The 26745-nt window shown below is 43.1% G+C and overlaps 1 protein-coding gene across 3 annotated transcripts in view; it reads left to right on the top strand.

Annotated features, from left to right (window-relative positions):
• Positions 1-26745, top strand: part of RASGEF1A (RasGEF domain family member 1A) — a 315309-nt gene that overhangs the window by 203414 nt on the left and 85150 nt on the right. Inside the window, exon 1 of one of the 3 annotated variants that reach the window (XM_075841733.1) lies at positions 1112-1258. The exons of the other annotated variants lie outside the window; for them this stretch is intronic. The gene's annotated coding sequence lies outside the window, so the exon portion shown is untranslated. Of the gene's footprint in view, positions 1-1111; positions 1259-26745 lie in introns of those variants that run through there. 3 annotated transcript variants of the gene reach the window in all.

The following is a 26745-nucleotide window of genomic DNA, read 5'->3' as shown; positions in this document are numbered from 1 at the left end:
CCTGAAGTCACTGTCCATATATGGACAGTGATGTCAGGGGCTTCCCCAGAGAAGGAGTCCCGGAGCAGAGACTATACTAGCAGTCTGCTCCGAGACTCCTGCTCTGGGGAAGCCCATGATGTAATTGTCCATATATGATATATAAATTTCAGAAGCAGAGTGCTAGAAGCTGCTTTGCTCTAGGATTCCCGATTCCATATATGGACAGTGATGTCAGGAGCAGAGCTGGAGTCCCAGACAGAGTGTTAGTAGCGCTCTGCTCTAGGACTCTTGCACGGGGGGAAACCCCTGACATCACTGTCCATATATGCATCATAGCTGGGGATTCTTGCAAAAGATAATGCTTTGGGGTACAGTAGTGCATCAATGAAATCCAGCCTGTCCCGTATGACTCTACTTATTGAGAGAAGAGGCAGCTTGGCAGAAGTTACACTATGCAATTATTATCTAAGCATGCTTTATCAATCAAATCTATTTCTAAAATGTTATTTAGATGGAAAATCCTCCTTTAATAATTTAATTGCACATGACATAAATTGATATGTACATTGTATAAAATGTGAAATTATTGTGTCCACACAAAAACAATGTTTTTTGTTTTTTTTATATCAAACGAAGCCCCTTAAAACTTTGTCCAAATTTAAGGCACCATTAGAAATGCCCACTCATGCTCTAAATCTCATATATGTTTTTACTTATTCTTAAAAGCACCAATGGAGTATGGTGTGTCTAGTAGCTGGCAACACACAAGCATCCACAATGATGTATCAAGCTGATGTGCCCCCTGATGTTGCCATAGTAAGAGTTTCATGACTATGCATTGAGGATTGCCACATGCCTGGTCCCTAGCCTGTAGCACTGAATAAGCAGCTCTAATTTTACCGAAATAAATTGCTCTCTGCCACACAAGGGAAACTTGAGCTTTCGTTAATGCTGTGCGGTGTGAATAAGGATTAAGGAGGAGGAGGTCTGCAGAGAAGGAGACGGTAGAAACATTCCAATCTCCCAAATACAAGGGGAAAAAAGAACTTCATTCCACAAGCAAAGCCAATGTTAAAATAGAGGCACGCGGCATCCATTGCTGGGTTATCTGAGCCTCACACCAAAGCTGCTGCTTCATCATCACATCCCTGTGGCGCTTTTCATCACTCAAAATCTGAAAGTTTATCAGCAGGCGGATAACAATGGCATTGCAGGACCTAAGCGCTTGAGAATACAGAACAGAGGGGGTGATGTCTGGATGAAGATTAACTAGAAGGTACAACATTCTATTAAAATGTTGCTTTTCTTTATATATTTTAACATTTTATATGAAAAAAATAATTGTATGTATAAATCATATAATGCATGGAGATACAAAATATGAAGGATGGAAAACAGTATAAAATAAGACAAGAACTGTGACTTTGCCAGCGACACCCATAGTCACAGATTCAATGAAAATGCAGCCTATTGGGTCTTGTGGTGGTCCTTATAGGCTTATGTGACAGGCAACGTTTGTGATAGTTTCACTCCTGAATTTTACCAGTGTAGCCATTGACTTGCATGGAATTTTAACATACATGGGGATGATTGATTTTAATGCAGTGCAGTGTGATGCATTCACATATTTGATGCTGTTGAGTTCTATAGTTGTCGTCTCTACACATGATTGTGATTTCAGGCAGTCACTTTTGTGGTTAAAATAAATTTGTGTGCTATGGCAAGATTTGCTTTCCCTCTTGCTGACTGCACTGGGGTAATGAGTAACAAATACGTCAGGACTGTTTGGTTAAGGACCCATAGGCCGAGATCACACTGCACTTTTTGGTGCTGATTTTGATGTGGAAACCACAGCACTAAAAAAACACCCCATATCTCCCTCCAAAAAATTTCAATGGGATGCAGAGGCATCTTTGTTTTTGGGCAATTTTTCGCCGCTTGCGGGAAAAAAAAGCTTCATGCCCTGCCTTCTGGCTCTATACCTCCATTGAAATCAATTGCAGCCAGGAAAAAAAATATGCCATTCGTCTGGAGAGGTTTTTGATTCAGTTTTTGAACAAAATGTACCTGCAGTTTTTGGATTTGCTCAATCTAAAAAAATGCCTAAAAAAAGACTAAAAAAAGACAAAAACATGTAGAAAAAAACTGCTTGCATTTCAAAATCTCCGGTTACCTCCCACGCTTCAAAAATGACCCTGTTGGCCCAAGAGTGAATTTGAGGGAATTTAGATTGTAAGCCCCATTAGGGATAGATACTGATGTGAATGGTGGTGATCTCTGTACAGCACTGCAGAATATGTTGGTACTAGGGCATGGTCAGATGTGGTGGACAATTTCCTATGTGGATTTTGCTGCGAATTTCACATTATATCCGCAATGGTTCTGGGTCATTAGATTTCACATATCATACCACTGAAAGGATTATGTACAAAGTGCCAAGTCCTTTTATTAGCAGTATGTTTGCCTTGTCTATAATCCATGCAGCTGTGCCCCCAGCTACACCACTGTCTTTTCCTCCTCTCACCACATTTGCAGGCTTTGGTGCCATAGGGTGATAAGCTTTGAATTTTCCTGTTGTTAAGTCACATGTGAAAGATTGAAATGCTCCACTGATCCCTAAGCAGTCTGCATTTAAAGGGACAGACAGCTGACAACAGCACAAATGGTGTTTCTGTGACTTTAAAATTAGATTGAACATGTTTGCGTTCTATGGGGATGTAGCAGATGTCATTTTATTGATTGAAACTGATACAACAATATTGAACACTCTTTAAAAGGAACCATTGTGAGGAATCTTTTTTCTTTTAGCATATGCTTTGTATAGCTATATTTAATATACTCATGCAAGCTGTTATGTAGTGTTATTTCTTCTTACACTAGCACCTTGGACAGGGATAGGCATCACAGTAACTGATTAATATAACTTTCAATAACCTTTTTTGGGAACACCTTGCTTTTGTGTCAGGGGACAACTGTGGGGTTACACTGTGGGGCTTACTACACAGAAAACTGGAGGAGATGTCGGTAGCAACCAACCAACCAACCAACCAACCAACCAACCAACCAACCAACCAACCAACCATTTAGGTTGCTGCTTTCATTGTTTAGCGGATTTAGAAAAATTAGAGTTAGAAACTAATTGGGTCTTATGAGCAGTGTAATGTTGTAGTATGGATGCAGGTGATGCCCAAGGAAACCCACACTGAAATACTGGATTGCAGGGTCAGAGAGCACTTTATTCCATGCTGTGCTCCATGGCTCTACCTGCAACAATTTGCCTCCAAACCGTCAGTTCCGCCTCCTTAATATACCTCTACCCCAGTTGTAAATATCTTATAATCATTTTAAACTACCCCCTACAAGTGACATAACTCATTATTATTTTAGCCTACCGTCTGTATTTTAACTATATGCAACTTTTTTCAGAACTTCATGGAGGACCTGACGCAATTGATATTTCCTGTTGCAACTTTGGTTCTTTAGTAACGCATTTTCTAGAAGCTACTAAAATTCACATGTAACCATCGGTACCCTACCATTCCCTTCCCACTAATTTATTAATAAAAGTCCTGTGTTTATTTTCAGTGTGTTTTGTGTAAGTTTCTAATTATGATCGAGCTGTCACCAATCACATCTAAGTTCATAACTTAGATGTGATCGGCAACAGGTGAGTCCTGCATGTCAGAGTCACGCAGGTCCCGCTGACACTGAACCCGTCAGTGCCGCTGACCTGACGGATTCAGGTCTCAGCGAAAGATACAGCTTCTCTGTATACAGGATACAAAGCAGCTGTATCCGAAAAAGTAAAAATTATTTTTAATAAGAAGTAATTAGAAAGTTGCACCAAAGACACTGCAAAAAAACAAAACTAGCACTGTAATAGAAATAAGACTATGTTCACATCACGTTTTTTTACTTACGTTTAACGTATATGTCCAGAAAAAGCTACCAACGTTTACGATAAACGTAGGCTGTAATGGATTCCTAAGGCCGGATTCACACGAGCGTGTTCAGCCCGTGATATACGGTCCGTGTGTCGGCCGCATTTCCTGGACCGTACGCACTGCAGCGAGCCGGGCTCCTAGCATCATAGTTATCTACGCTAGGTGTCACTGCGGGACAACTGTCCCATAGTGTAATCATGTTTTCAGTATGGGACAGTTGTCCCGCAGCAAGGCAGTGACACCTATCATCATAGATAACTATGGTGGTAGGAGCCCGGCTCCCTGCAGTGTGTTCAGTCCGGAAAATACTGCCGACACACGGACCCTATATCACGCACCAAACACGCTCGTGTGTGGGGCTCCTAACAGTGGCATCTATCACCATAGACTTTAAAGGACCATTGTCACGAAAAAAAAATTTTTAGATCAATTTGATTTTTGTGTTTTATTAAACATTTTTTTATTTATTTGTGTGTTTGTGTTTTACTTTTTTTTATTTTTTAACTTTTTCTTCCCTATGGGGGCTGCCATTTTTTTTTCCATTTCTGTATGTGTCGATTAACGACACATACAGACATGGAATACGGCACATACAGTCCCATAGTGAATGTGAACGGGGCCCGTTCCATCCACTATGCTGTACGCCGTCTGTGTGGGAACGGCGCATGCGCCGCTCCCACACAGTCCAAGTTGAACTTTGCGACGTCCGGCGCCATTTTCCTGTGGACCGGAAGTTGCGGCCGGACAGTAAGATTACTACTTCCGGTCGCGGCTTCCGGACTTGTGCACTTGGAGCGGCGCTAGCAGACGGAGCGGACGGACCGGAGGGAGCGGCGGCGGCAGGAGCAGGTAAGTTATTTCTATGTATGTTTGTGTTTTAGTGTGTGATTACTACTGTATGTAAACCTACTACACTGTGTGTTAGCTCAAAAAATGGCGACACACAGTGTAGGAGGTTTGACCGTTCAATCCCCTCGTTTCTCCCGACACTAGCCAGGATAAAGGAGGGGGGATTCTGAGAGCTCACTAGAGCGAGTGAGCTTTCTCAAATTTTGCAGCATAAAGCAATGTGGTTGCTTTACCACATGCAATGCTGCAATTTTGGGAATTGCTCCATCTAGTGACCAGCGCTGGGAAATATTATAAATTAGAATCTAATTTATAATATTTCCTGACTCGTGAAAAAAATTAAAAAAATTAGAACAATGTTTAATCACCTATACACTAATTGTTTAACTAAAACAAATGGTATCTGTTGAACAGCCAGGTTCTGTAACTTATTTATTAGACATGTCAGAAACAACCGAATAATAAAAGTATGTTAAGAAAATGGGGTTACATGGGGGAAAAAAACATGTGGTGTTCTTTCGTCTATAGGTTTGATCTTAATATAAACAGACAGATATTTTACAAGCTGTAAACATAATTTGCAGTTATTATTGTAAATGAAACAAGGTTCTAATTACGACTGTTGGATTTGCATTCCTTACAACCTGATTAGACAATAATGGAGAACAGCTCTAATTAGAGGCAAGTCACTTTGCATACAAATGCTTCATTTTCTAGAGGTAAGCCTTCTCTATACCCAGTGAAGCAAGCTAATATTGTACAAACACATTGATCCCCTGTCTTTGAGTGTTTCTTCTGTCTTTGATCATAAGTAAAAGCTAATGGAAACCTATTACTTGTTTAGTATTGCAATAGATTGGAGACCGCATTAGCACTGCTTCAGGAACAAACCACATGTACGTCTATTATTCTAAGGCAAAATATTGTAAGGGTCAGATTTTCTATGAAATTGTATGTTCACAAGTTGTCGTGCCCTTACTAACAGCAATATTTGTACCCAAATGTAGTGTAGATGATCTCCTCTGTATCTGTAATGACGGGGTAAGGAGACAGACAGGTGAGCCCTAATCTACCCACCACTCAGTCCCTGGCTACTTGCACGACCCGTCCTAGGTCGACGGCATACAACTGGGCGATGGTCCCTACGCTCAATACGTGCACGAGAGATAAACAGACAAGGGTACACAGAAGCTACGGGAAATGGGGCAGTTGCCCACGGCAACACCGTGAGCAACAAGAGTAGTGAACGAGCCGAGTCAAACCAGGAGTGTATGAGGTACCAAACGCAGAGCAGGAGAGTAGTCAGTAAAGCCAGGGTCGATATGAAGCAGAGGTCAATAGAACTAGCAGAAACAGCGAGCCAGGAAACTAGACAGAATCATAGGCAAAGAAAGAGCAGGAAATGAAGGTATAAATAGACAGAGGGCGGGAGCTAGCTCCGTCTGGCCAGGCTGTGATAGGTTCTCCCACTCCTCAGCCTACCAGCCTGAGTGGTAGCAGATCGAGTCACTCTATCAGACCTAGGAGCAGATGCAGACTGATTAACCACAGGCGTCGACACAGAAGCTGTGTCTGGCAGGTCCTTTACAGTATCATTACATAGTCATGTAAAGAACAAAGCCAGCTCGCAAACACTGTGCATTTTCAAAGTACTGTGAATGAAAAGGGTGCTGCATGTTTTAAAGCGAATGTGTCGTGAGTTAAAAGCAAGTTACTTATTTCTATTATATTTTTTACGTTTTTTTGCTGTATTTTTATTTTCTTCCACATGGTGGAAAGTATTAAAACTTAAATAATAATTTGACATGTTTTCCTATGTTGGCCACCAGAGGGCGCTCTTCCCAGAATTACAGCAAGGTAAATAAGGCAAATCAACCTGACTCACAGCTGCCATAAATGTGGGAGGGAATCTCACCCCCCCCCCCCTCCCTGTTTTTGGCTACAAGCTAGGAAAGGTGTCTTCAAATTGCTAAGCATTGTCCGGCTGCCATTTGGGGGTGATTATACAAATGGCAGCTGGCAGAAGCTATATGACACACCAAAAGGCTAAGGGTATGTTCACACGCTTACTTAGAAAACTCCTGAAAATACGGAGCTGTTGTCAAGGGAAAAGAGCTCCTGATTTTCAGCCATTTTTTAATCAAACTTGTGTCTTTCGTGGCGTTTTTTTATGGCAGTTTTTGGAGCTGTTTTTCTATAGAGTCAATGAAAAACAGCTCCAAAAACGTCCCAAGAAGTGACATGCACTTCTTTTTTGCGGGCGTCTTTTTAAGTGCCGTTTTTTGAAAATTAGGTGTCAAAAAACGCCCCGTTGGAACAGAATGCCGTATTTCCCATTGAAATCAATGGGCAGATGTTTGTAGGCGTTCTCCTTCCGATTTTTCAGCTGTTTTTGGGGACGTTTAATGCCCTAAAAACGGCTGAAAACACTACGTGTGCACATACTTTAAGGGTATGTTCACACAGCTTATTTTCGGCTGTTCTTCAGGCCGTAAAAATCGGAAGCAGAATGCCTCAAAACATCTGCCCATGGATTTCAATGGGAGATTCGGTGTTCATAATTTGTTTACATAATTGGTAAAGTGCGCTGTTAGTACATACAATGCGCTTTTTTACACACGCATTTTTAAAAAAAAGAAGTGTTGGGTCAATTCCTTTGCACGTAAAACGTGCCAAATGTTCCCATAGTCAATGGGAGTCCTAATTGTGTGCCAAAAAGGCACACAAAATGCGTTAAAAAATAAGTGAAAAAAGCGGCAAAAGCTTGATTACATCAATGGGAAAGCGAGCCATTAGATTTTTACGCAAGCGTTTTTAAAAAACATGTTGCGTAAAAAAGAACAGTGGGGTGGGGTTGTGTGTGGCACAGTTGCATGTTTGGGGAGATATTTATTTGTGTCACCGGGCACCTGCACACACAGCTCTGCTGCGCTTGCACACAAAGCTCTGCTGCGGCCACACACACAGCTCTGCTGCGTCCGCACACACAGCCCTACTGCTCGCGCACACACAGCCCTCCTACACGCGCACACACAGCCCTCCTGCACGCGCACACACAGCTCTAATACACGCGCACACACAGCTCTAATACACGCGCACACACAGCGCTGTTACACGCACACACACAGCTCTGCTACACACAGACACACACACAGTTACAGCAGGTGTGCGAGGGGGGTGTCATGAAGGGGTGAGAGGGAAGGTCGCGAGGGCAGGGATTCGCGAGGGGGGGTCACGAGGGCGGGTCGCGAGAGGGGAGGGGTGGCTGTGAGAGAGAGAGGGACATACAGAGACACACACACACACCTTACCTGCAGTGCGGCCGGTCTTCATAATGGCGCCGGCTTTCCCCCTACAAACCAGCTTCTCTGCCGGGTCGCTCTGAACTGCGCCTGCGCAGCACAGAGCCAGATAGCAGATACAATGAACGGCTCCCATTCGTTATGTCCTATGCACTGTGCTGTCGTATTCCATCTGTGTATGTGTCGTTAAGGCTGGGTTCACACGAGCACATTAACGTCCGTAATAGACGGATGTATTTCGGCCGGAAGTCCCGGACTGAACTCAGTGCAGGGAGCCGGGCTCCTAGCATCATAGTTATGTACGATGATAGGAGTCCCTGCCTCGCTGCAGGACAACTGTCCCGTACTGTAATCATGTTTTCAGTACGGGACAGTAGTTCCACGCAGAGGCAGGGACTCCTAGCGTTGTACATAAGTATGATGCTAGGAGCCCGGCTCCCTACACTGAGTTCGGTCCGGGACTTCCGGCCGAAATACGTCCGTCCATTACGGACGTTAATGTGGTCGTGTGAACCCAGCCTTAGAGACACATACACAGATTAGATAAAACATGGCAGCCCAAAGTACAGTTAAAAAAGTGTTAATAAAAAAAACCAGTGTCTGTGGGAAAAAATAAATAAAGTCAATATAATATTTTTTAAAATAAAAACACATAAATTCATAAAAAAAAAAAAACATAACACTGTCCCTTTTTGTTATGTAAAATAGCCTTAAAGAGTACCTGTCACATCTCCTGACATGTCTGTTATAGTAAATACTTATATTTAGGCCTTATTCAGACGAACGTGTCCGTATGGCATCCGTGTGTGTTCCATGTGGCATCAGTTGTTGATGTCTGTTTATGTACAAATTTCAGTATTTTAAATTGGTTTTCTCTTAATTTCTTATGAACTTGTGCGTGAATCACGGACAGCACACGGATGTGCTGTCCGTGACTCTAACGCACTCATTGTCTTCAATGGGTGCGCGATGTGCAAAATACGCACAAGAATAGGAAATGCAGTGAGTTTCACGCAACGGAAACACGCTGCATGAAAAATACTGCATGTCTGAATGGCCCCATTGAATTGCATAGGTCCGTGTGATGGACGTTGTTTTAACGGCCGTCACATGGACATTTTCAACGTTCGTGTGAATAAGGCCTAACAATAAAATAACAATTCTGGAGCATCTCTTTTAGAACTCTACATTGTGCTGTGCCTCTGCTATTCCTCCTAGAAATGTATGACTGAATTGCCAACTGGGCGTTACCATTCTTCTTGTCATTGGGGTGTAACCCTCCACATTCTGAGATGGTCACCACTGATTGGACAGTGTCAGACTATGTAGGTATACACCCCCACCCAACTGGTAACATCCAGTTGTCAATTTATAAAAACATTTCTAGGGAAATTCGAGGACTAACAGAGGAATGGCAAGTTCTGGGAAAAGATGCTCAAGAGTTATTGTATTATTGGGAAAACAAGTATTTACTAAAACAGACATGTCATGATCAGGGGACTGTAGAGTGTGTTCACTCTCATAAGGGTAATGTTTCTATGACTACTACCACTCCCCCTTTAGTGGCCATACCACCTACCCCACCCATCACCTATAAGAAAACACGGACACCTTGGGTTAGATAAATTTGGCCACAGCAGTCATTTTATTTACAAACAAACATAAAGGAAACAGCAATTTACATATAAGAATAACAATGGAAGGGGAGTCCTTGGAGATACAAAAGTCTGTCAACAAAAAACAGCCCACCTGCATCGTATTTTACTCCCAGCCGTCACCCTACAGGCTCAGGGGCAACGTCATACCTGCAGTTGGCTGACCTAAACTGCAGCCACTCCCCGGGACACCACCCAGCAGGAGCCCAAATTGACCAGACCACTAAACCATAACAAATTAGGGAGGGACCATACCCCCGATGAACCAATGTACACATAATCCTCATAAAAGCTGCGGGCGCACATACAACTGGAAAGGGCGGGAATCCCACGACCTATCAGCTTTACCGCGTCCGACCCCAACCCCCAGGACACTGCCTCCGTTGCCGCCCCAATACGAAATTAATGGGGGGAAAACAAGGACCCATCCAACCCCAACTGCCCAGGACACCTATGAAAAACCAAGGTAAACTGGTAACGGGAAAAAAAGGATCCATCCACGTAACACACTAGTTGCCCACTCACAACCGGCCGAACATCCCTATAACCCGCAAAGCATGCGACCGGGCACATTCTGGCCCCCCGCCGCTGCCCCCAACACCACTCGCTTACCACGTCCACCCTGATCCGACTTAGAATGCCAGATCCAGAACTCCACACTTTTGACCGCCAGCAAAACATCCTCCTTCCGCAACCCCCCAGCCTACTTAGTGCTAGGCGCCACCAGCTCCCCTACCCGCATGGCCCCAAAAAACACCCCCGAGAACGCCAATCTATACAAGGTCACCTCAAAATCTGAAAAGCAAACATCCACCAACACCACCCACAACTGTTCCAATAACACAAAAGACACGGGGCGGCGACGATCAGGTAACACTCTCCCCTTTCTATAACCCTTCAGGGCCTGGCCAACCCAAAAACTTTTTGTAACATCCCTGCAACCCCGGAGCTTAAAACTAAAGGCCAAGGCTACCACAAAACGACTAACCTTTGATATGGACCAGCCCGCGATAGAAACCTGTCCCAGAAAAACCAGCAGCGCCACCACACGATTGTCATCTGTCCTTACCCCATCCAGAATCATAAGCAGACCAAGTCCCGGGTGCGAGAGAAGATCGAATCAATCCTCCCGCGGCTCGTAACCCAGCCCCCACCGCCACTCGGGGAAGGAGATCCCTTCCGAATCCGTGTCCGGAGCCAACAAGCGAAAACGATCCCACTGCAATCGAGAAAGAGAATCTGCAATGTCATTCTGGACCCCTAGCACATGGACCGCAACTATCCACGCGTTCAGGGACAGGCAATGTAACATTAAGTGTCTCAACAGGCGGACGACCAGGGGGGGAAGAAGCTGATACATTGTTAATGGCCACTACCACCCCCAAATTGTCATAATGAAAACGGACAGTGCTGTCCCGAAATCTCTCGCTCCAAATCTCCACCGCAACCAGAATAGGAAAGAGTTCAAGGAAAGCAAGGTTCTTTACCAGTCCCAGATCCACCCACTCCTGCGGCCAGCGAGCCGCGCACCACTGCCCCTTGCAGTAAGCACCGAAACCTACGCCCCCTTCCGCGTCTGTAAATAACTCCCAATCAACAATGTCCACCACTGGGGACCTAATAAAGGACTTCCCATTGTACCTATGCAAAAACTCTAACCAAACCACCAAATCCATCCTGAGCTCTTTATTCAGCCGAATAAAATTATGTGGGGCCTTCACCCCGGCCGTCGCTCCCGGCAGCCGCTTACTAAAAATCCAACCCATAGGCATAATTCGACAAGCAAAATTGAGTTTGCCTAACAAGGACTGCAGGGCCGGATAGCCCCAGCCCTTCTGCAAGCCACGCCATCCCCCGCTCTGCCACAGCAGCCCGGTGCTGGGTAAGTAGGGCCTTCATTGTATTTCCAGCAGACAGTGTACAAGCTTCACTGTCTGCTCTGTAATGCAGCCGCTCCACTCTCCCCACCCTTAAGTACACCTAGCCTCGCCCCACTAACCTCCGCCCACCACTACCTCCTAACCACCCCTTCTAACTCCCTTAACTCTTTCCCTGCCTACATCCCTGATAATGGTGGCCTACCCCTAAGGCCTTCTGCCGGGTCCGGCCTGTACTGGAGAGTTGACAACTTCTCTTTAAATGGGAATTTCCTCTCCTGGAATATGTAAATAACATTTACATGGATTGTCCATTTTTATTAGACGGGTCCCTTGAAAATAAGCTGGTGACACAGTATTCTGCTACTGGGACCCCCAGTTATCTGTGTGGAAACTGCAGCAAGTGTTTAATTCAACTTCCACTGTCCCCACAGTATAAATGGAGTTGTATATGGAATTTAATAGGTTGTCTGTGTAATGCACAAACATGACGGGTCCTCCACAGAGAGACATTTTTTGTAGTCACGCTACAGGGACCCACACCACTGGTTGTCCCTTAGTACCCCTAATGTGGAGTGTCTCTTGAGAAAATCCAACATTTTTCACAATCTAACTAGCCCATGTTAGAGGACCACTGTGACTGCTTCTAGTACAGCCTCTTTTTTTTTCATAATTATTGATTGCTTTTACTTGCTACAGGAAGGATCATAACAACATAGAACAGGAATTTAGATCAAGACCTTGGTCAGTTCTGGGAAATGAAGAAAACCTGATAACTATGCTATTAATTTCCAATAACTGCATAAACTATATAGCGAGGGATATAATATACATAGTTCCAAAACTACAGACATGCCAACATAGGGATCGTATCTATATTCAGGACCACATTTATTTGAAATGCTGTTGACATAAGATCCGAGCTACACGGCGACTCAACAGTTTTTGCCGCGTTTTCATCGCAAGTTGCTATGTAGCCCATGCCTTAAAGGGCATGTTTCATTAGGATAAGGCCTTATTCACACGAACCTGTCCATTTTGTACGCGCAAAAAACGCTGCGTTTTGCGTGCGCAAAATCTGCGTGTGGCCTCTGCATATGGTGCGTGGTTGCGTGATTTTCGCGCATCCGGCATCATGATGACACTCTGTTTTTATGTTTACAAACATAAAAGCAGCAGGTGCTTTTCTGTTTTCATTCTTTCTTTTTACTACTGTTGCGCGAATCACGCGGGTCACCCGCAAGTGCTTCCGTGTGTCGTGCGCGATTTGCACGCACCCACTTCAATGGGTGCGTGCTGCACGAAACACGGGCAAGTATAGGACATGTCGTGAGTTTTACGCAGCGCACATACGCTGCGTGAAAATCACTGACTGTCTGAACGGCCTCATTCACTAACATAGGTCCGCGCGTATCACGGACGTATAACACATTTGTGTGAATAAGGCCTAAGAGTGGGGCTGTTTCTGGGCAATAAAGCTGGACTTTTTCCTAATCTCATACAACCTCTTCAAACTCCTGTTAAATCATCCTGGAAATCAAATGCATTTCGGTGTGTGTAAGTATACATTGAATACACATATACTGTTAGGCTGGATTCACACGAGTACATTATGTCCGTAATGGACGGAACGTATTTTGGCCACTAATCCTGGACCGAACACACTGCAGGGAGCCGGGCTCCTAGCATCATAGTTATGTACAATGCTAGGGTCCCTGCCTCGCTGCGGGACAACTGTCCCGTACTGTAATCATGTTTTCAGTACGGGACAGTAGTTCCACGGAGAGGCAGGGACTGCTAGCGTTGTACAAAACTATGATGCTAGGAGCCTGGCTCCCTGCAGTGTGTTCGGTCCGGGATTAGTGGCCGAAATACGTTCCGTCCATTACGGACGTAATGTGCTCGTGTGAATCCACCCTCAGAGTATGTGCACACGACCTATTTTCAGACATAATTCAGGCATTTTACACTTTGAATTACGCCTGAAAAGACGGCTCCAATACGTCGGCAAACATCTGCCCATTGCTTGCAATGGGTCTTACGATGTTCTGTTCAGACGAGCTGTCATTTTACACGTTGCTGTCAAAAGACGGTGCGTAAAAAGACACCCGCGTCAAAGAAGTGCAGGACACTAATTGGGACGTTTTTGGAGCCGTTTTTCATTGACTCCAATGAAAACAGCTCCAATTACGTCCGTAAAAGACGCCGCAAAAAACGCAAGTACATGCGAAAACGTATGAAATTCAGGAGCTGTTTTCGCCTGAAAACAGCTCCATAATTTCAGATGTATTTTTAGTTTGCGTGTGAACATACCCATAGGGCTTATTTAGACTAATGTGATATACGTCTGTGCAACGCGCATGATTTTCATGCGCCTCGCACGGACCTATGTTAGTCTATGGGGCCGTGCAGACTCTCCGTGAGTTTCATGCAGCGTGTGTCCGCTGCGTAAAACTCACGACATGTCCGATATTTGTGCGTTGTTCGCGCATCACGCACCCATTGAAGTCAATTGAAAATCACGCGCACCACACGGAGGCACTTCTGTGTGACGCGAGTGATTCGCGCAACAGCAGTAAAAAGTATGAATGAAAACAGAAAAGCACCACATGCTTTTCTGTTTACAAACATACAGAGTGTCATAATGATGGCGGCTGCGCCAAAATCACGCAGCCATGCATCATACCCGGCTGACACACGGAGCTGTTAAGTACCATTTGCGCGCGCAAAATGCCACATTTTTTGCGCGCGCAAAACGCACACGTTCGTGTAAATCCGGCCTTAGGGTAAATTTAGATGTGGCGGATTTGCTGCGGAATTCTGCTGTGGTCATAAATCCGCAGAAATCCGCAGCAAACTTTCCTTTTTCTGGTTTGTATAGCTTTTTCATTTACATTAATTTACATTTTGCAAAAAACTACGATGCAGAAACTAGTTTACGAAGAGCAATTTCCATTCTGCAGCACGCTCAGTCTATTGCGGAGAAGTAGTGGATTTTCGCTAAGGATTGCAAAGGCTGAAACCTTAGGCAAGTCTGCTACCAAATCCGACACATCTGGTTGAACTCTCACATATGTCAACTTTGCAGAAGGTTCGTTGCGTTGTCATAGTCGCTACTGTATCAGAAAATATGTCGATCTCTAGGATCCTTGCTGAAATATAAAACTGCCCTGGTAAACCAAGGGTAAACTATTAAAATTCTAGGAAAATTATGTGATTTGGGTGAAGTTAAATACCAGTTAATAAGTGACATCCCTCCCAACAGTTGCTTGCTAATCTGTGTGGCTGAAGAGTGTTGGAAAGGAAAAACAGCTAAATTGTTGAAGTGGAAATAGGATACATCTGGAGGGCTGCAACTTCCTTCCAAAAAAAAGTAGTTACAGACAAGGTATCTGTACTTCGGCAATTAGTCATACCGGGCTTCTATATTCTTTAAGATAGTCTAGGACTTTCCTCTATATATACATTCCGCAATGTGTTTTGTCCCCTACATTAAAATGTGCAATTTCTATTTAAAATGGCTTTTCCTCCCTTGAAGGACCTGGAGTGTTTTTCTGTGCAGTCCAAAATTTGGTGAGGTACAAAGCCCAAGCTGCTGACTATGAGGCCTCATTTACACGAGCGTGTGCATTTTACGCACGTAAAAAACGCAGCGTTTTGCGTGCACAAAAGGCACTTAACAGCTGCGTGTGTCATGATCATATGATGCACGGCTGCCTGATTTTCGCCCAGCCGCCATCATTATGACACTCCGTTTGGATGTTTGAAAACAGAAAAGCACGTGGTGCTTTTCTGTTTAGGGTATGTTCACACGGCGGGGGTCCGTAACGGCTGAAATTACGGGGATGTTTCAGCCTGAAAACATCCCCGTAATTTCAGCCGTACCGGCATGTGCAGGCGCTTGAACGCCGCGTCAATTACGGCCGTAATTAGCGCTGCTATTCATTGGAGTCAATGAATAGCGGCTCCAATTACGGCCAAAGAAGTGACAGGTCACTTCTTCTACGCGGGCGTCTATGTACGCGCCGTCATTTGACAGCGGCGCGTAAATATACGCCTCGTGTGAACAGACAAACGTCTGCCCATTGCTTTCAATGGGCAGATGTTTGTCAGCGCTATTGAGGCGCTATTTTCAGACGTAATTCGGGGCAAAAACGCCCGAATTACGTCCGTAAATAGGCCGTGTGAACATACCCTTACATTAATAGTTTGACAGCTGTTGCGCGAACAACGCACGAATATAGAACATGTCTCTGACTTTTACGCAACGCACTCACGCTGCGCAAAACTCACGGACTGTCTGCACTGCCCCATAGACTTACATAGGTGCGTACAAAACGCGTGAAAAGCACGCGCTTCGCACGCACGAAAATCACGCTCGTGTAAATGAGGCCTTAGGCTGGATTCACACGACCATGTTATGTCCGTAATGGACAGAACTTATTTCGGCCGCAAATCCCGGACCGAACACACTGCAGGGAGCCGGGCTCCTAGCATCATACTGTCCCATACTGAAAACATGATTACAGTATGGGACAGTTGTCCTGCAGCGAGGCAGGGACTCCTAGCGTCGTACATAACTATGATGCTAGGAGCCCGGCTCCCTGCACTGTGTTCGGTCCGGGACTTCCGGCCGAAATACGTTCCGTCCATTACGGACGTAACATGCTCGTGTGAATCCAGCCTTAGGGTATGTTCACACGCAGTGAGCAAAAACGTCTGAAAATACGGAGCTGTGTTCAGACGAAAACAGCTCCTGATTTTCAGACGTTTTTTTAACAACTCACGTTTTTCGCTGCGTTTTTTGCGACCGTTTTTGGAGCTGTTTTTCAATGGAGTCAATGAAAAACGCCTCCAAAAATGTCCCAAGAAGTGTCCTGCACTTCTTTTGATGAGCCTTCATTTTACGCGCCGTATTTTGACAGCGACGCATAAAATAAAGGCTTGTGGGAACAGATCATCGTAATTCCCATTGAAAGCAATGGGCAGATGTTTGTAGGCGTATTAGGGGCATTTTTTCAGGCGTAATTTGAGGCGTAAAACGCCCGAATTACGTGTGAAACCACTGCGTGTGAACATACCCTAAGGCTATGTTCACATGCTTAACAAAAAATGCCTGTAAAAACTGACCTGTTATTTAAGCGGAAACAGCCCCTGATTTTCAGCCATTTTTTTAAGCAACTTGCATTTTTTGCGGCGTTTTTTACGGCCGTTTTTAGAGCTGTTTTTCTATTGAGTCAATGAAAAACGGCTCCAAAAACGGCTCAAGAAATGACATGCACTTCTTTTTTACGGAGCCTTTTTTTACACGCCGTTTTCACAAACGGCGCATAAAAAACACCCCGTGGGAACGAAACAACGTTTTTCCCATTGAAATCAAATTCCCGAAAAACGGCTGAAAATGGGTTCCGTTCTCATGGGGCGTTTCTTACACAGCTGTTTATAAAAATGACGCATAAAAAAACACCCTGAAAAAAAGAAGTGCATGTCACTTCTTGAGCTTTTTTTGGAGCCGTTTTCCATTGGGTCAATATAAAAACAGCTCCAAAAACGGCTGTAAAAAACGCCGCAAAAATGCAAGTTGCCTAAAAAACGGCTGAAAATCAGGGGCTGTTTTCGCTTGAAAACAACTCCGTATTTTACCGCCGTTTTTGGTTTGTCGTGTGAAGATTAATTGTGCCATGTGCTAGGAAGTTTTTTTCAGGATAGAAGCAGGTATTAGGAAATGTCACAATGCATGTATGTTGAAATCTCTTTTCAGTTACTTTAGTTCAAGAATTGCTGCCATTATAAACTAATTTAAAGCCCACGTGTCATTTTAAATTTGGAATAAAGGTGCAGTGTCAATGAATGAATGAATGAACATTTAACCACAGATTGTAGTTTGCTTGGATTTTCCTTCAAGAAGAAAGTGTGTGTGTGTGTGTGTGTGTGTGTGTGTGTGTGTGTGTGTGTGTGTGTGTGTGTGTGTGTGTGTGTGTGTGTGTGTGTGTGTGTGTGTGTGTGTATGTTTGAGTATGTGTGCCTACATATTATCCATGTGAAGTGTGTTAAAAATTTAACATTTAAAGAAATAATTATATTATGCATTTCTGATTGGTTGCTATGGGCAACAGAAACACTTTTCCTCTAAGACTGCCCTGATTCTATTAAATTAGCACTATGTACCTGATTAGATTTGTTTGCCGTTTCATACCATAATGAATGATAACAAATTATTTTGAGTGGTTCTATACACTTTCATGTTGAGCTTTATAACACTTTGTAAATTATATTGTGTCCCAATGTGGCCTCTAAGCCAAGATACTGAGGATGGTAACATTAATGTACACATCAGGTCCCCTACACAGAATATAGAAATATATAAATGTAAAAATGACAGTATTTGTATTATGGTCAGCGACAGAATTTACACATAGAAGACCAATGGCAAACTTGTACATGTAGAATAGGTTAAGAGCAGTACAGTACATGTAGTACAGGTGGAGAGCAGTACAGTATATGTAGTACAGGTGGAGAGCAGTACAGTACATATACTTAAAGTAGATAGCAGTACAATACATGTAGTACAGGTAGATAGCAGTACAGTACATGTACTTAAAGTAGATAGCAGTACAATTCATGTAGTACAGGTAGAGAGCAGTACAGTACATGTAGTATAGGTAGATAGCAATACAGTACATGTAGGGAGCAGTGCAGCACATGTAGAACTAGTAGATAACAGTACAGTAAATGTAGCACAGGTAGGGAGCAGTACAGTACATGTAGTACAGGTAGAGAGCAGTACAGTACATATAGTACATGTAGAGAACAGTACAGTACATATAGTACAGGTAGGGAAGAAATACAGTACATGTAATACAGGTAGAGAACAGTATAGTACATGTAGTACAGGTAGAGAACAGTACAGTACATGTAGTACAGGTAGAGAGAGAAATACAGTACATATAGTACTGGTAGAGAACAGCACAGTATATGTAGTACAGTTAGAGAGCAGTACAGTACATGTAGTGCAGCTAGAGAGCAGCACAGTACATGTTGAACTAGTAGATAGCAGGATAATACATGTAGTACAGGTAGTGAGCAGTACAGTACATGTAGCACAGGTAGAGAGCAGTACAGTACATGTAGTTCAGGTAAAGAACAGTACAATACATGTAGTACAGGTAGAGAACAGTACAATACATGTAGTACAGGTAGAGTACAGTACAGCACATGTAGAACTAGTAGATAGCAGTACAATACATGTAGTACAGGTAGAGAGCAGTACAATACATGTAGTACAGGTACAGAGCAGTACAGCACATGTGGTACAGGTAGAGAGCAGTACAATACATGTAGTACAGGTACAGAGCAGTACAGCACATGTGGTACAGGTAGAGAGCAGTACAATACATGTAGTACAGGTAGAGAGCAGTACAGCACATGTAGAACTAGTAGATAACAGTACAATACATGTAGTACAGGTAGAGAGCAGTACAGCACATGTAGAACTAGTAGATAACAGTACAATACATGTAGTACAGGTAGAGAGAGGTACAGTACATGTAGCACAAATAGAGAACAGTACAGTACATGTTGTACAGGTAGAGAGTATAGTACAGTACAGGTTCTTGATGAATAAACACCTCCACTTTGTATTTATGCTTGTGTGCTGCCTCCCTATTTTTTGATACTTTCCGGGGAAACCTTGCATAACAGTGTCTGGTGGGATCTGTGGTCCGGATTCTCGAGGATCAGCACCCGTTATCTCCTTACTGTGCAGCTCCTACCTTGCTCTGTTTTGGACTGTGTACATGTAGAGCAGGTAGAGAGCAGTACAGTACATGTAGCACAGGTAGAGAGCAGTACAGTACATGTAGCATAAGTAGAGAGCAGTACAGGACATGTAGTACATGTAGAGAGCAGTACAGGACATGTAGTACAGGTAAAGAGCAGTACAGGACATGCAGTACATTACTTGTAGTATAGGCAGAGCACAGTATAGTAAAGGTAGAGAGCAGTACAGTACAGTACAGTACATGTAATACAGGTAGATTACAGTACACCCTATGTGGTACAGGTAAAGAGCAGTGCAGTATATGTAGTACAGGTAGAGAGCAGTACAATACATGTAGTACTGGCAGACAGCAGTAGAGTACATGTAGGACGGGTAATGAGCATTATGATACATGTAGTTCAGGTATAGAGAAGTGTACGTAGTAGAGAGCAGTACAGAGCAAGAAGTACTTGTAGAGAGCAGTACAATAAATGTAGTGCAACAGTACAAGTAGCACAGGTAGATAGCAATACAGTACATGTAGCACAGGTAGATAGCAATACTGTACATGTAATACAGGTAGATAGCAGTACAGTACATGTAGTACAGGTAGAGAGCAGTACAGTACATGTAGCACAGGTAGATAGCAATACAGTACATGTAGCACAGGTAGATAGCAGTACAGTACATGTAGCACAGATAAATAGCAATACAGTACATGTAGCACAGGTAGATAGCAATACTGTACATGTAGTACAGAAAGAGAGCTATACAGTACATGTAGAACTAGTAGATAGCTGTACAGTACATGTAGCACAGGTAGAGAGCAGTATAGTACATGTAGCACAGGTAGATAGCAATACAGTACATGTAGCACAGGTAGATAGCAGTACAGTACATGTAGTACAGGTAAAGAACAGTACAATACATGTAGTACACGTAGGGAACAGTACTGTACATGTAATACAGGTAGATAGCAATACTGTACACGTAGTACAGGTAGATAGCAGTACAGTACATGCAGTACAGGTAGAGAACAGTACAATACATGTAGTACTGGTGGAGAGCAGTACAGTACATGTAGCACAGGTAGATAGCAGTACAGTACATGTAGTACAGGTAGAGAACAGTACAATACATGTAGTACAGGTAGGGAGCAGTACTGTACATGTAATACAGGTAGATAGCAATACTGTACATGTAGTACAGGTAGATAGCAGTACAGTACATGCAGTACAGGTAGAGAACAGTACAATACATGTAGCACAGGTAGATAGCAGTACAGTACATGTAGTACAGGTAGATAGCAATACAGTACATGTAGCACAGGTAGATAGCAGTACAGTACATGTAGTACAGGTAGAGAACAGTACAATACATGTAGTACAGGTAGGGAGCAGTACTGTACATGTAATACAGGTAGATAGCAATACTGTACATGTAGTACAGGTAGATAGCAGTACAGTACATGCAGTACAGGTAGAGAACAGTACAATACATGTAGCACAGGTAGATAGCAGTACAGTACATGTAGTACAGGTAGATAGCAATACAGTACATGTAGCACAGGTAGATAGCAGTACAGTACATGTAGTACAGGTAGAGTGCAGTACAGTATATGTAGTACAGGTAGGGAGCAGTACTGTACATGTAGTACAGGTAGAGTGCAGTACAGTACATGTAGTACAGGTAGGGAGCAGTACAGTACATGTAGTACAGGTAGGGAGCAGTACAGTACATGTAGTACAGGTAGATAGCAGTGCAGTACATGTAGTACAGGTAAAAAACAGTATGTTTCCTTTAATTGTTCTTTACCTCGGTCGCCACAGGTAATTCTGGCTGAAAAACCACACCAAATTCTGGTGCAGTTTTTCGTCTGGAATGTCTAAACTGCACGCAAAATAAAATAAAAAGTTTCATTCTTATGTAGCCATGGCGACTCGTCCCTGTTCCATCTTGCAGCCCGGCCTCCTGCAGTGGTCACATGGGATGAAATGTCCTCCCAGGAGGCTGGCCTAGACGAAGAAGCACAGAATTCTGGGTAAGTGAAATCGCAGCTTTTCCGCCCCAAAAAATCGCAACATCTGCTATGTGTTGAGGGTTTTATCTCCCCATTGAATTCAATGGGGAAAACCCGCAACAAAAAAGCAGCGATTATGCCACTATAGCTCACATGCTGCAGATCAAAAAAACCGCACCACAGGTCAATTTCTGAGGTTTTTTTCCGCTTACCATTTACACAGCGTGTGGATGAGATTTTTTAAAATCTCATTCACTCTGCTACTACTGTATTATGCTGCGGATTTTTCGTAACAAAATCGGTTGTGAAAAATCCAGTATTTATGTTACATGTGAACTTACCCAATTAGCGCATTTACTTGAAAAAGTCTTGCAGTTTTAACACTGGTCGTTAGAGCCAAGAGACATTTTTTGTTTACTGCTCATATGTCAGCTTTGCTGTGTATACTGGGACAGTGTCAGCAGTGTGCAGGGGATTTAATGACCTTTCTGATGTACTGCTGAAGAGCTCAATATGACAGGATAGTAATACTACATTTTTAACTGAATATTCATCATATACAGGGGGTAGCTGAGGCTAAAACATAACCTTTAATAATTTATTCACCAAAAATTATAGTTAGAACATATTATTTTAACATTTACATCAATGTTTGTGTCTGTGCATCCGGACGTACGGTAGTCTCAATTCAGATAACCAGGATATTATGGACAGAACCCCTTATCACCCTGCTCCATTTTACACCTAATATATAGCCTTAGATCACAATGGTCAGTTATGTATTATTATCTGTTCTCTATAACATTATATATTTTCCTTCCCAATAGATAGCAGAAATATAGAGAACTTGGATATTGATAGAACAGAGATTATCATGGATAATAGATGAGGCTATCTGGCTGATATTAAGGCTAACTGTCAATCCCTTATCAAAGCTCTACGCGTTTCTTCACTATTATATTTTTGCAGTGAGTCTTCAGGGGCATTGCACTACAAATAAAACAGTAATTCTGAAAATGCAATTGTACTAGTGAACAATGCACAAGCACGTGGTAGTACTGGCGTGAGCATGAATTCAAGCCGCTAATCGCAGCTAAAATGTCCAAATTATAAAGGGGAGTAGCCCCTCCTCTATCAAGCATCATAGCGACCACCAGCCTATCAGAAGTAGGGGGATGACCGAGACTTCGTGTCTCCTGCCTCGATGTCAAAGGGCTTGAGGGAAGCCGGCCGTGCATTGACCTCCCTGCACATATGGGTTGATGTCCCTCCACCAAGGGATGGAGCCTAACCACTAAAACATGCCTCCAGAAAGGGGTTTGTCAAGGAGGTCTGCGAGGCAGCAACCTATGTAGCTTTGTTCCACTGCTCAGTCATGCATATGTCTTTTTCTCTCTGAATTTTCCCTATATGGTCCAGTACTTGTCTGCGCAGTTCATGAATGGTTTACTCATGTAATTACATGGGCATCCACAGGTGGCCATATATACTAAACACACAGCTAAGGCTCTGTATGCATCTGCCCTGCCCCTCTCTGGTCCCTGGTGGAGGGAGTGCAAGATATCACTTCCAGGAGACTGTAATGGTCTATGACATTTGTCTGTCAACTCACTCCCATTCTTTGCAGCTGCCATAAATCAGACAGACAATGCAGGGAGGAAGTGTACGTCTTTAATATGGGCTTCCCCTGGGGAAGGTTTGAAAATAAAAAATAAATAGCTACAACATTTAAAAAAAAAGAATGAACAAATACTTTCTTGTCTACAATCATCTCATCAATGAAACTAAAATCAAATGCATAAAAAATACGTCACAGACATTTTTTTCGCAAGATAAAAAAACGGATATAAACACAATATGATTTTAATGTTTCCTAGAAATTAATTTAAATTCCTCTTGTACAAATATGATTCATTCCTTACATATGGTGTTTCACATATGTAGTACAATTCTTCATAGGAGCCTCTTGCCTACATAAATTACACTCAACATGTTCGGTTGGAACAAAGCCCTAGATGCATAATAATGATGGCGTAGGAGCCACAAATGTTTACTAGAGAAATGCTCACAAAAATATATTAATAACAGTATTACTCTAGTATAGTACTGTACTCTCTGACTCATTGAACTTATTTTTACTGCATTTTTTTAAACTATAAGATATTGGGTTTATAGCTAATAAAGGATTCTACCATGATTTCGAAACATTGACATTCCACCAGGAATGAATCTAGCAAAGACTAAAGGGTATATCACTACATAAAATACATTATGTGCGATGGCACCAACCAACCCCAATCCCATCTACTTCTTAAATATAAATTAATGTTTTTGTTTTTTTGGAATATTACAGCACTGTTTCATACAGAGCTGTACTTGGGTTTGTGTAGAGGTGCATGTGAGGGTTACTGGCGGCCTGGGTCATGGGAGGAGGAGAAGGTACCCTTAGGTGGATTGTCTTGTTCTTGTCCTGTCTTAGTGTAGTCTGTTGTGTGTCTGTCATTCTCCCCACTTCCTCTGCCAGTTTGTGTTCTGTATTTTCCCTCACCCTTATGTGTCAGTCCATTTTCTCCGCTCCCCATCCTGTGTCTCCTTTGTGCTGCCTCCTCTCTTCACAACTCTGATTGGCAGGATTGCGGTTTGCTAGCGTTCAGCTGCAAGGTGGAGGGATCCAACATCAGTGTGGGCCAGAGCGGAACCCGATGTTGGCATGGGGGGGGGGGCGTCACAGCATTTGGTTGTGAGCGCTATGAAGCTGGTAGGAGAAGTAGGGAGTGCATAAACGGGGGTGGGAAGTGTGTGGCTGTGACCGCATGGAGTGCTAGGGGCCCTGCCGTCAAGGACCCATAGCAGCACAGAAAGGGTTGGATGTGGAATCTACAGTCACCTTGATGCAACCTAACTAATTGGGACTCCCGGAGAGGTTGACAGCCTCGGACCTTTATTAAAGGCCACTGAATTTAAGTTAATTTACTATTCTTCAATAAAGTTGCCGCTGCTCAAAATTTGTGTCATCTTGGAGCAGCCCTTGACTCCCCATTACATGCATGAGGCGTCTACTATACCATTGTATGTCTCAGATTTTGTACGGAGGCATAGAGACGTTTTTTCAGTACAATGTATAGATTATTAAACATGGTTTGAACCACAATATATAAGCAGACAAGATAAACTAGTATTTGCTGACATCTGACTTGAAAACTGCATCTTAGGCGCTGCTCACATCTGCGTCATTATATCAGATTTTCTGTTCTGTTATAGGAACAGAAAAATGAAAATAACGGAAGTGGCGCATCCGTCACATGACAAACACCAACAAATTGGCTTTAATGGGATCCGTCATATTTCTGTTATTTCACCAGACAAAATAGCGCTGCATGCTGGCTATTTTGTACAGGACTTTTGGAGGAATCTGCAACGGAGGCTCCATTAGGAGGCTCCATCTCCATCGTAGATGTAAACACAGCATTACATGTTGAGGAGCTGCGAGTGAGATTTTTGGTGAAGCATGGTCAACGTCAGGTGGATAGAATTTATCTCTGTATGGAAATTGCATTCATATGGCCCTACATCATAACATATAATGTTGCATCTGAACATAGAATAGAGCTGGTTATTTTTCTGGTATACTATATTCTAATACAGGGGTCAGCAACATGTGGCACCGGTGCCACAGCTGTCACGTGGGACATGGTTTGCTGGCACTCTTCCCTCTCCTGGTGTCCAGCACTGTTGTGTGCTTGGCGATGCTGATCACAGAGAGAGAGAGATGTGCTCCATTATATGCTTGGTGGCCCTGATCAGTAGGTGAGAGAGAAGTGCTTCATTGTGTTTGTCTCTGCAAAACACTTTGCAAGCACACAATGCAGCACTGCTCTTTCTCCTCGTGTTCAGCGTCCCCAAGTGCATAATGAAACGCTGCTCTCTCCTTGTGATCAGTGCTGCATAGATGGAGTACAGTAGCCGCTCTCTCTCTCTCTCTCCAATGTGCACCCTCTCACTATGCTGGTGTTCAGTACACACGGTCTCTCCTATGTGCACTCCACAAGTCTGTTGTTTAGTAGCCACGGTCACTCCTATGTGCAGCCCCCAAACCGGTGTTCAGTAGTCACTCTCTCTCCAGTGTGCAGCGCCCCCGAGCTGGTGTTAAGTAGCTGCGGTCTCTCCTATGTCCCCCCCCCCCACAGCTGGTATTCAGTAGCCTTGTATACACCACAGATGGATCATCTTTACAAAGAAAGTCAGGGACCAGGGTCACACTGAAATGTAAGTTTAATTAACTGATTAATTGGTTTATGTCACATTTGTGGTTTATATCACTTTTATTGTTTGCATGGCACACTGAGTACTACATCAATTATTATTTATTTTTTTATTAACGGCACGCCAAACAAAAAAGTTTCCCTACCCAGGTTCTAATACATTCTCAAGATAGAGACAACACAGAGAGGAGAATACACATAAAGACAAATCACAGATAAAAGGTTTTTAGAAAATACTAGAAATAAAAAATAACAGAGACAAAGATATGCTACAGAGAGAAGATGGGGTAAGTATACAGAATCATATATACTGTGTATATCCGGTGGCAAGACAGATAACTTTTCTTGCAAAAATATAAGGAGAGGCCCATAAACGAATATAATAATATATAAATAAATAAATATATCGCCAAGGGGCATGGTTGCAGTAAGATGTACTTTCATTTGTGGTTTGACTTTGTATCTTCTCCTGAAGGTGCGGTCAACCTGCTCCACAATGAATGCAAAGTGCTGCTGTTTGTGGGTAAAATTTAAATATAATTTGGAAATGGGGTACTCACCTCTATTCATTAACACATCAAGTGTAAAGTCAAAGACATCTCACATGCATTAAACATACTGTCTTACTAAGACAACCCTGTTCTATATGGAGTTCCCTCTTGGGGAACACCCTTCTATGTAGCCAGGGCAGCTAACCTGTGGACCCATTCGAATAGCTGGCATGTATGACTGGGCGCAATGTATTGGGGTAATTTATGGCGTGGCACAACTTCCCTGGAGATATCACCCTATACTTAGTTTATCTCGGGGCCAGTTTCAACTGTATTCTGTTATCCATTGCTGAAAATAATCCTTTCTCCTTAGAATATTAATGAAACATTGGAGCCAGTTTGCCAAGCAACTGTCCTGTAGGACTGTGCCAAGTTCTCAATTCAATAATTAGTTTCTTTATTGATTAACATTTTCTTATTTAGGATTTAATGCAATACTTGGACATGTTATAAAATCTGGTTCACTTATCTTGGAAGAAGTAGACCTGCAATTGCTAGAATATCATCAGCCTACATTACTAAGAACCAGTGATTAAGAACGAAT

Source organism: Rhinoderma darwinii, chromosome 11, assembly GCF_050947455.1.
Source record: "Rhinoderma darwinii isolate aRhiDar2 chromosome 11, aRhiDar2.hap1, whole genome shotgun sequence".
NCBI classification, from domain to species: domain Eukaryota; kingdom Metazoa; phylum Chordata; class Amphibia; order Anura; family Rhinodermatidae; genus Rhinoderma; species Rhinoderma darwinii.
Note: the sequence above shows the minus strand (reverse complement) of the source record. Positions and strands in the feature narration are given on the sequence as shown.